The sequence below is a fragment of the Berghia stephanieae genome, chromosome 11 (assembly GCF_034508935.2).
Source record: "Berghia stephanieae isolate SIO BIC M18660-M18661 chromosome 11, UCSD_Bste_1.3, whole genome shotgun sequence".
NCBI classification, from domain to species: domain Eukaryota; kingdom Metazoa; phylum Mollusca; class Gastropoda; order Nudibranchia; family Aeolidiidae; genus Berghia; species Berghia stephanieae.
In genome coordinates, this window is record NC_088370.1 from 43,879,612 (window position 1) to 43,889,611 (window position 10,000).

A 10,000-nucleotide genomic window follows, 5' to 3' on the forward strand; every position below is an offset into this window, starting at 1 on the left:
CCCCCCCCCCCAAAAAAAAAAGAAGAAACAAACTCTGCAACGCCGAACTTCCGTTTAGAAGTCCCAAGTTTGAGAGCTTTTGCCAAGATGAGAGTCGTTTGAATTGACTGATATTATTTTAAGGACGAGTTTTCTGGCTAAAATTTTAATAAGATGTTTTCTCCGAGTCGACAGTGATGCATGACGTCATTCGCTCTTGTTGTCCTGGACCAAATTGGGTCAAAGATATTTACCACGTCACGTGACTAAATACTTTCCAATTTATTGTGTCCGTCACCTCGGACAGGTGATACGACTAGGGTGATTTTGATGAGGGCAAATTGAATTTTTATTAAAAAATAAAACAACCCCAAAAACCAAAGCTTTTAAATAAAATTCCCTTTATTCATTCCATAGGGGAAATTTGTCTCTAGGATCTATTCCAAGGGAAGACTCGAATAACCCAGGCGTCAGCCGCAGTGCAGCGTCGCAAATTGAGCTAGGCCAAACAGCGTAGGGTGATCGAACTCGGTACCTTTCGGGTACGAAGCAATATCCATTAAACGTGCTCAAAGCGCTTCACAAAGGGTCCTAGACCAACAGCAACACTGGCATGTAGAAAGAAACATGACAGTTGTGAGGCGATATTACAATTTTTCGACAGAGACAACGCTTTAAACGGCGAAATACTCATTTTTCATCTGAGTACGGTGAGAGAATGGGAGTAAAGAACCGTTTCCAAGGACTCGACTATGCGCCGATCGAGGCTCGAACCCAGAACATTCCGATCCGAAAACGGGTGTGATATCACAAAAATCCGATTGAGGAAAGTATTGGATGAATCAGATGGAATAGAGATTTGAACCACTACAAGTCTGTTAGGACAGTGTGTGTGTGTGTGTGTGTGTGTATGTGTGTGTGTGTGTGTCTGTGTGTGTGTGTATGTGTGTGTGTGTGTGTGTCTGTGTGTGTGTGTGTGTGTGAGTGTGTGTGTGTGTGTGTGTGAGAGAGAGAGAGAGGGAGGGAGAGAGAGAGAGAGAGAGAGAGAGAGAGAGAGAGAGAGAGAGAGAGAGAGAGAGAGAGAACAGTGATGATCCCCAAGTCATCTCGGCATCATGACGTCATTGGTGCTGACGGGTAGATCTGACGTCGCAGTCCAATGAGTCATAAGAGACACCTTCATGTGAACGTAATCGGTGACGTCATCCAATATCAACCCACGATAACAACTTTTTTTTGGTTATACTTTATCTGTTCTATTTTTGGTGTGAAATCTGTCACGTGACGTATCAATGTATGAAAATAATCTACAAAACTGGAGCTTTTATATGGCCCAATATCCACTAACCGTGCTCAAATCGCTTTGCAAATGGTCCCTGGCGAATAGCAACACGTAACATGTAGAACGAGACATGGCGCCTTTTGGGTAAAATTACAATTTTTTCGGACAGAGACAACGCTGTTAACGGTCAGGTACTCATTTTACACCTGGGTGCGGTGAGAGAATGTGAGTTAATACCCCAGGGCCTTCTGATCCGAAAGTGAGTGTCATTCCACAAGACCGCATACACACACACACACACACACACACATATATATATATATATATATATACACATACACACATACACACACACACACACACAAACGTAATAGTTTAACCTTAATACGCTTCAACAGTCATGACGTCACTTCCTTCCTAATGACGCATAGTAACTTAGCTACTGGCTCTAAACTATCGGAACAATGGCGGACGCCCTTATGAAATATTTCTCCGACGAGCATAAAAGTGTATCCAGAGGGAAAAAAACCCAATAAATCTGATCATGTTTTGACTTTTACACATTCTGATCACAAGATATGAAAAGTTCTAGCCAGCATGAAGAATAAAAAGTCCCGATTTTCTTTGTTTAGAACCAAGATGGCCGCTGTTGCTGGGCGACGTGACATCACACTATTGAATCCAATTGTAGCTGGGTCAAAGTTTAGTGACAAATGCTCCCAATCTGGAATGCCGGCCATTGTGGCAAGTACTGGCATCAGGTAATGGCGGCAAGTAATGGCCTCAGGTAATGGCCGCAAGTAATGGCCTCAGGTAATGGCCGCAAGTAATGGCCTCAGGTCATGGCCGAAAGTTATAGCCTCAGGTCATGGCCACAAGTAATGGCCGCAGGTAATGGCCGCAAAAATGGCCTCGGGTTATGGCCGCAAGTAATGGCCTCAGGTCATGGCCGCAAGTAATGGCCTCAGGTCATGGCCGCAAGTACTGGCCTCAGGTCATTGCCGCAAGTAATGGCCGCAGGTAATGGCCGCAAAAATGGCCTCGGGTCATGGCCGCAAGTAATGGCTTCAGGTCATGGCCGCAAGTAATGGCCTCAGGTCATGGCCGCAAGTACTGGCCTCAGGTAATGGCCGCAAGTAATGGCCTCTGGTAATGGCCGCAAGTAATGGCCTCAGGTAATGGCCGCAAGTAATGGCCGCAAGTACTGGCCTCAGGTAATGTCCGCAAGTAATGGCCTCAGGTAATGGCCGCAAGTAATGGCCTCTGGTAATGGCCGCAAGTAATGGCCTCAGGTAATGGCCGCAAGTAATGGCCTCAGGTAATGGCCGCAAGTAATGGCCTCAGGTAATGGCCGCAAGTAATGGCCTCTGGTAATGGCCGCAAGTAATGGCCTCAGGTCATGGCCGCAAGTAATGGCCTCAAGTCATGGCCGCAAGTAATGGCCTCAGGTCATGGCCGCAAGTACTGGCCTCAGGTCATGGCCGCAAGTAATGGCCTCAGGTCATGGCCGCAAGTAATGGCCTCAGGTAATGGCCGCAAGTAATGGCCTCAGGTCATGGCCGCAAGTACTGACCTCAGGTAATGGCCGCAAGTAATGGCCTCTGGTAATGGCCGCAAGTAATGGCCTCAGGTAATGGCCGCAAGTAATGGCCTCTGGTAATGGCCGTAAGTAATGGCCGCAAATAATGGCCTCTGGTAATGTCCGCAAGTAATGGCCGCAGGTAATGGCCTCAGGTAATGGCCGTAAGTAATGGCCTCAGGTAATGGCCGTAAGTAATAGCCTTTGGTAATGGCCGTAAGTAATGGCCTCTGGTAATGGCCGCAAGTAATGGCCTCAAGTAATTGCCGCAAGTAATGGCCACCGGTAATCGCCGCAGGTAATGGCCTCAGGTAATGGCCGCAGGTAATTGCCTCAGGTAATGGCCACAGGTAATGACCGCAAGTAATGGCCACAGGTAATGGCCATAAGTAATGGCCTCAGGTAATGGCCGCAAGTAATGGCCGCAGGTAATGGCCGCAAGTAATGGCCTCAGGTAATGGCCGCAAGTAATGGCCGCAGGTAATGGCCGCAAGTAATGGCCGCATGTAATGGCCACAGGTAATCGCCGCAGGTAATTGCCTCAGGTAATGGCCACAGGTAATGGCCGCAAGTAATGGCCTCAGGTAATGGCCGCAAGTAATGGCCACAGGTAATGGCCACAAGTAATGGCCATAAGTAATGGCCGCAAGTAATGGCCGCATGTAATGGCCTCAAGTAATGGCCGCAAGTAATGGCCGCAATTTTTGTTTTGTAACGTTCTTTACATTTAATAATTTCTTCTCTGTTCAATTTGTTTCGTCTTAAGTTCATCTTTGGTACCCAGTATAAATATATGTTTTTTCTCATTTAAACGGGATTCCAGTTTTTTTGTAATCCATGGTTTGTTATTTGTGTAGCATTTTACTCCTTTTCTTTCACACACTTGTTGCTCACAAAACTTTGTATAGATAGTTCGAAGATGACGTCACTCAGGCCTTTGTTATTGTTTTTGCCATCCGCGTTTGTGAGTTGTTCTCACTAAACTGTATTAACCAGACTATAAAAGTTCATGGTTTCACAGAGTTTGTGTGTTGGTCCGTTATACTTCCGGATGGCAATGTTGTGAACTCCTCGGCCAAGCGCATTCTATCTATACTCGGACACACAATCATTACGTTCATTCACACCCTGACACACGTCAATAAAAACATTCCAATCAGCACACTCGAAGCAACCACGTGACTCCTCACACACACTGTCGTTCATGACCTGAACACACTTCACTAAGGCTTAAAACATTTGATGACAAGGCGATATAAAGATGGGTAATGATAACGGTTATTGTGATCCGATGAACCGAGTGGAGCTCTTGGAAAACATTAATTATAGGACTTGTCCACATTACAGAAAAATAGGTCGAGGGTCGATTTGTCAAGAGTAAAGCACTGAACAAATTGTGAAAGACCAGCAATTATCATATTATTGCAATGACTAAAATGTGCTTTTTTCATTTTCCACATGACTCATCAGGGTTTCCATGACAACATTTGCATCGACACGGGGGGGGGGGGGTGATGTTGACTTTAGAAATGTTTGTTTATGTACACACACACACACATACACACACACATACACACACACACTCTGTTATAGTCTAGATATAATAGAAGCTTGTCTATACTGGCAGCAATGACGACACAGTGAGCACAGTTCATCTATTTTATTCTTCACGGAGCGCACATTTCCAGTCACAACGCAAGGCAAGACAGGACGATCGTGTCCACGTCTGAAGTTTGTTTTGATTCGTCCTTTCCTCGATGTGTCTCAACCCGTGCTGGAGTTGGAGGGATTCTGGTCTGGGTTGGAGGGATTCTGGTCTGGGTTGGAGGGATTCTGGTCTGGGTTGGAGGGATTCTGGTCTGGGTTGGAGGGATTCTGGTCTGGGTTGGAGGGATTCTGGTCTGGGTTGAAGGGATTCTGGTCTGGGTTGGAGGGATTCTGGTCTGGGTTGGAGGGATTCTGGTCTGGGTTGGAGGGATTCTGGTCTGGGTTGGAGGGATTCTGGTCTGGGTTGGAGGGATTCTGGTCTGGGTTGAAGGGATTCTGGTCTGGGTTGGAGGGATTCTGGTCTGGGTTGGAGGGATTCTGGTCTGGGTTGGAGGGATTCTGGTCTGGGTTGGAGGGATTCTGGTCTGGGTTGGAGGGATTCTGGTCTGGGTTGGAGGGATTCTGGTCTGGGTTGGAGGGATTCTGGTCTGGGTTGAAGGGATTCTGGTCTCAGCAGACGAAGCGTAAAATGGAGAGGAAAATAAAGTGAGTAGATGTGACTCATATATAAGGGAACAACACAAAACAAACAACGTTTCGGCCCTTGGCCTTCGTCAGGAGACATAAGACACAAACATTAATATGTAAATTTACAAAATATCCCATTTTCGTCAAACGTGTAGACAATGTAAATGTGTGTAAACGAAGCGTAGATTTGAAATGGCATAAAATGGAGGAACATACGTTTGGCTTAACAGATAATTTCTAAAAATATTGGCTAAAGACATTTGATTATAAAATAAAAACATGATAACTGTGGCCAAATGTGACTTTAAAAGTAACACAGATTTCATGCGCACCGCAGAGGATCGTGATTCGTGGAGTAGTTGATGGTAACGTGCTCAAGAGTACAAGCCACGATGGATGATGATGATGATGATGATGATGATGATGATGATGATGATGATGATGATGACGATGATGATGATAACTATTGCACAGGAAGAAATCACAGCCATTGTAGAAATATGTGTCACTTTTATAAATAAGAATTGTAAAAATATCCAATAAAACTTGTGAAAACGCAGAACCCAGCCAAAACACGTCTGTAATCTCCGGAGACCAGCGCCTACATATTAGGTAGCAACTGCCATTTACTCTGTCCTGTTATACAAAATGGTGAACGTGTTGACACAATAGACACCTGGATAAGGCTGGAATCAAGACATAAACAATCCTACTCTTCTTAGGAGATAAAAATTGTACTCCCTATTGATGCATTCCGTTTGGTTAAAAACTTATAATAACCGCCAGCCGGATATAGATGGAATTCGCCTGGCTAAGAAGCTCACAACATTGTCAACCGGAAGTATAGCGGACCAGGAAAGGTCATTTTGTGCCCCGGACTGCCCCGGACTGCCCCGGACTTCCTCAGACTTCCTCAGACTTCCCTGGACTTCCCCGGACTTCTCTGGACTTTCCTGGACTGCCCCGGACTTCCCCGGACTGCCCCGGACTTCCCCGGACTTCCCTGGACTGTTCCAAAAATGTTGCTCATTGTTCTGTTTTTCAACTTGATTTCCTGATCACCATCCATTCAAAAGATCTTTATATCCAATTCTAGAATACGGAAATTGCATCTGGAGCCCATTATATAAAAGACAATCTATTAGTATTGAAAGTGTACAGAGGAGAGCTACCAAAAAAATTTATACAATACAGTATTTATCTTATAAGGAAAGGTTAGAATTTCTTGACTTACCCAGTTTGAAATATAGAAGAATTCGTGGGGATTTAATTCAGGTTTATAGATTGGTACATGGTCTGGATAGGATAGACTTTTCTGATTTTTTTTCATATTCTAATATTACTTTTACTAGAGGGGACAAGTTTAAGATTTTTGTCTCTAGATGCAAAACAAACATAAGACAAAACTGGTTCGGTATTCGTATTGTTCAGAAATGGAACAGTTTGAAATTTGAAACAAAGAATGCAAAATCTATGGATTATTTCAAGGTGTTAGTAGACAGGGAATTATATGATGGGATATTTATATATGACGAATAATACTTGTTTGCTCTGCTGTTGACATGGCTTTCAATCTTGTATGTATATATTATGCATTATTATATTATTATGGTTATCTTCTATACGCGTGTGTATGTGTGTGTGTGTGTGGGTGTGTGTGTGTGTGTGGTTGTGTGTGCGCTTTGCATGTCACGGTTAAAGATATATGTTTGTACACCACATGAGTACATTTAAGTTGAAATACTATCTTTACCACGTGTATCGTTATTGTAATATTTAATCAATAGATTTATGGCATTACTAATTAATATTAAGGGCATTCAAAGGATCTTATCCTATTTTACCCTATACCACATGTTATGTTATGTTATGTTATATCAATTATAAACAAAAATGCGGGGAGGAAGGGCAATGACACAAGTCAATAAAACGCTATGGGGGACCTGCCCAGTCTCCCCAATGGTTGCCATCGCTAGTGATTTGTCACCAGCTCTAGTGACTTGTGTTGGGTTAGATATATATATATTATATATATATATATATATATATATATATATATTATATATATATGTGGCTGCGACGTTGAATATCTCTCTCACTCACAAAAAGCACTCACAAAAAGTGGATACAACACACCATTTGTATACACAGACGCCTCCCTCTCATGTAAACCCCAACACACAAGTGAAGAACATAAAACAAGAAAACGACACATAACTTGGTTCAACCCACCTTTCGACATAAACGTCAGCACAAACATAGGACAGCAGTTCCTGAAGTTAATTGATACACACTTTCCAAAAAACCACAAGCTACATAAAATTATCAACAGGAATACCATAAAAATAAGTTACTCGTGTATGCGCAACATAGAACAAATAATTTCAAGCCACAACAAAAAAATATTAATAAACCACCGACAAGAGCAAAACCCACCCACTAGAAAATGCAACTGCAGAAATAAAGAACATTGCCGCTAAACAAACAATGCTTAGAATCAAGTTTAATTTACCAAGCCACAGTCACAGAAACTAAAACAAACAAGCAAGAAAAATATGTAGGACTAACAGAAAATAATTTCAAAACAAGATACAACCTCCACACCTCAACATTTAGAAACACTAACAAAAAAACATCCACAAAACTCAGCGAACATATTTGGAAATTAAAAGACAACAAAATAGACCACAACATTTCATGGAAAATTTTATCTAAAGCAACAGGATACACACCAACATCAAAACAATGTAGCTTATGCCTGGAAGAAAAATATACTATAATCAAACAACCTCATGAAGCCACACTCAACATGAAAAGTGAGATCTACGGAAAGTGTCCCCATCGGCGCAAATTCCTCTTAATTAACTTCAAACCGGAACCACTTCAAGAAACAACAACAGTCAACAAAACTACTCAGTCCTGAAGATGGCAAATTAAGCCTGAAACATTGATGTAGACTGCCCCAAACATTGTGGTAAATATTTTAAATAATAATATCTATCTATCTATCTATCTATCTATCTATCTATCTATCTATCTATCTATTTATATATTTTGTTACCATCATAATACAAGCACTTTCTAAACGAAGCTTTATTGTAAAACATTATTGCTGCTCATTCAGTTAGAAAGAAAGCTGGGGGTGGGACGGGGGGGGGGGGGGTAATTTATTACAGTGACATCCCGGCTTAATGTTTATTTAATTATATGTAATAAAGACACGTCATTGAACCATTCCGACGTACACACACATACACCCACACACATACACACACACATACACACACATACACACATACATACATACATACCCCCCCCCACCCCCCACCCGTGCCCATTATCGGGTTATCGTTGGGATGTTTTGTGTGAGTAGTCTATTAATTTTTGGATCAACCCAAAATCAAACGTCCCGTGTTCATAAAAACGATGACACGCATTCATTCTATTCATTATCACCAGCATACCTCATAAATAACAGTACATGCAGCAGGTTGGAAGAACTGTATAAATACGCCTGGTCATTGTATTCAAGTTCTCTCCCATGTTTGCCTCCGCGTGTGTTTTCAAATAATTGTCACGTGTCACAATAGGAAGGACTTATTTCAACTTTCAAACTAGCGAGGTCCCAGGTTCGTAGATTTTGACATCGATCGTCAATTGTTTGATGTTTGAATGAATCGTAGGTGAAACTTACAATAATTTTCATGGCGATATTATTTTGAAAATGATTATTAATATTCCACCTCCTTTTTTTCCTTTTCTTTTCTTCTTAATTGACAACAATTGTTACAACAGGACTCAATAGTTTTCTTTTGTGGACAGTCGTGACGTCACTTCCCTCCTAATGACGCATAGTAACGTAGTAATTGGTTCGAAACTATCGGAACAATTGCGGGCGCCCTTATGAAATACTTCTCCGACGAGCATAAAAGTATATCCAGAGGAGAAAAGTATAATAATTGTGATCATGTTTTGATTTTTATGCATTCTGATCACATGACATGTTAAAACAGTTCTAGCCAGCATAAAGAATAAAAAGTACCGATTTACTTTGTTTAGAACCAAGCTGCTGGTGCTGGCCGGACGTGACATCAGACTATTGAATCCTACAGCAACTCCTTATGTTTATAATGTGATACGACAGACTGAACGGATTTCACGTCACTCATATATATATATATATATATATATATATATATATATATATATACACACACACACACACATATATATATATATATATATATAATATATATATATATATATATATATATATATATATATATATATACATAATATATTTTATTTTTAGTTTTCACTATTATCTATCAATCAGAATATGAAGGTTTAAAGTCACAATTGTTTGGTGGGTTGCTACATTATATCTGGCTGACGGATGTTGTCAGCGATTTGGCTAAGCGCACAGCAGCAATAGTTGACGTTACACAGCTCTTTGTTATTGATTTTTGCCATCCACGTTTATGAGTAATTCTCACTAAACTGTATTAACCAGACTATAAATGTTTATGGTTACACAAAGTTTTGTGTGTTGGTCCATTATACTTCCGGATGGCAAAGTTGTGAGCTTCTTGGCCAAGTGCATACTATCTATATCTTCAGAACCATTGGAGCTATAGATCTGGAGTTTATCCCGGTTTTATTTCGTGAAACGGACAATAGAAATTGCTAGGCACCCTTCGGATAGGACACTAGTTTATTGCAAAATACTTTCCGCCAGATCTAACAGAGCCAACTACCCAGCTGGGGGGTGGGAGAGGGGTGGTGGGGGTCAAGTCCTTAATAGACATATATTAAATGCCAAAATGTTAATTTTCCTTGCGGATACATGCGCCAATCAGTACTTCTTTTCTATATAAACAAATTTTAAAAGATAACTTTACTACTCTGCATATTTTTACCCCCCC

General features: G+C 41.5%; 1 protein-coding gene across 5 annotated transcripts in view; it reads left to right on the plus strand.

Annotated features, from left to right (window-relative positions):
• The window catches only part of LOC144957186 (thialysine N-epsilon-acetyltransferase-like), a 42,195-nt gene that overhangs the window by 4,404 nt on the left and 27,791 nt on the right, over nt 1–10,000 (plus strand). Inside the window, exon 1 of one of the 5 annotated variants that reach the window (XM_078888239.1) lies at nt 1,991–2,022. The exons of 2 other annotated variants lie outside the window; for them this stretch is intronic. The gene's annotated coding sequence lies outside the window, so the exon portion shown is untranslated. Of the gene's footprint in view, nt 1–1,990; nt 2,023–7,800; nt 8,050–8,527; nt 8,705–10,000 lie in introns of those variants that run through there. 2 more of the 5 variants (XM_078888238.1, XM_078888235.1) reach the window with 2 other exon arrangements.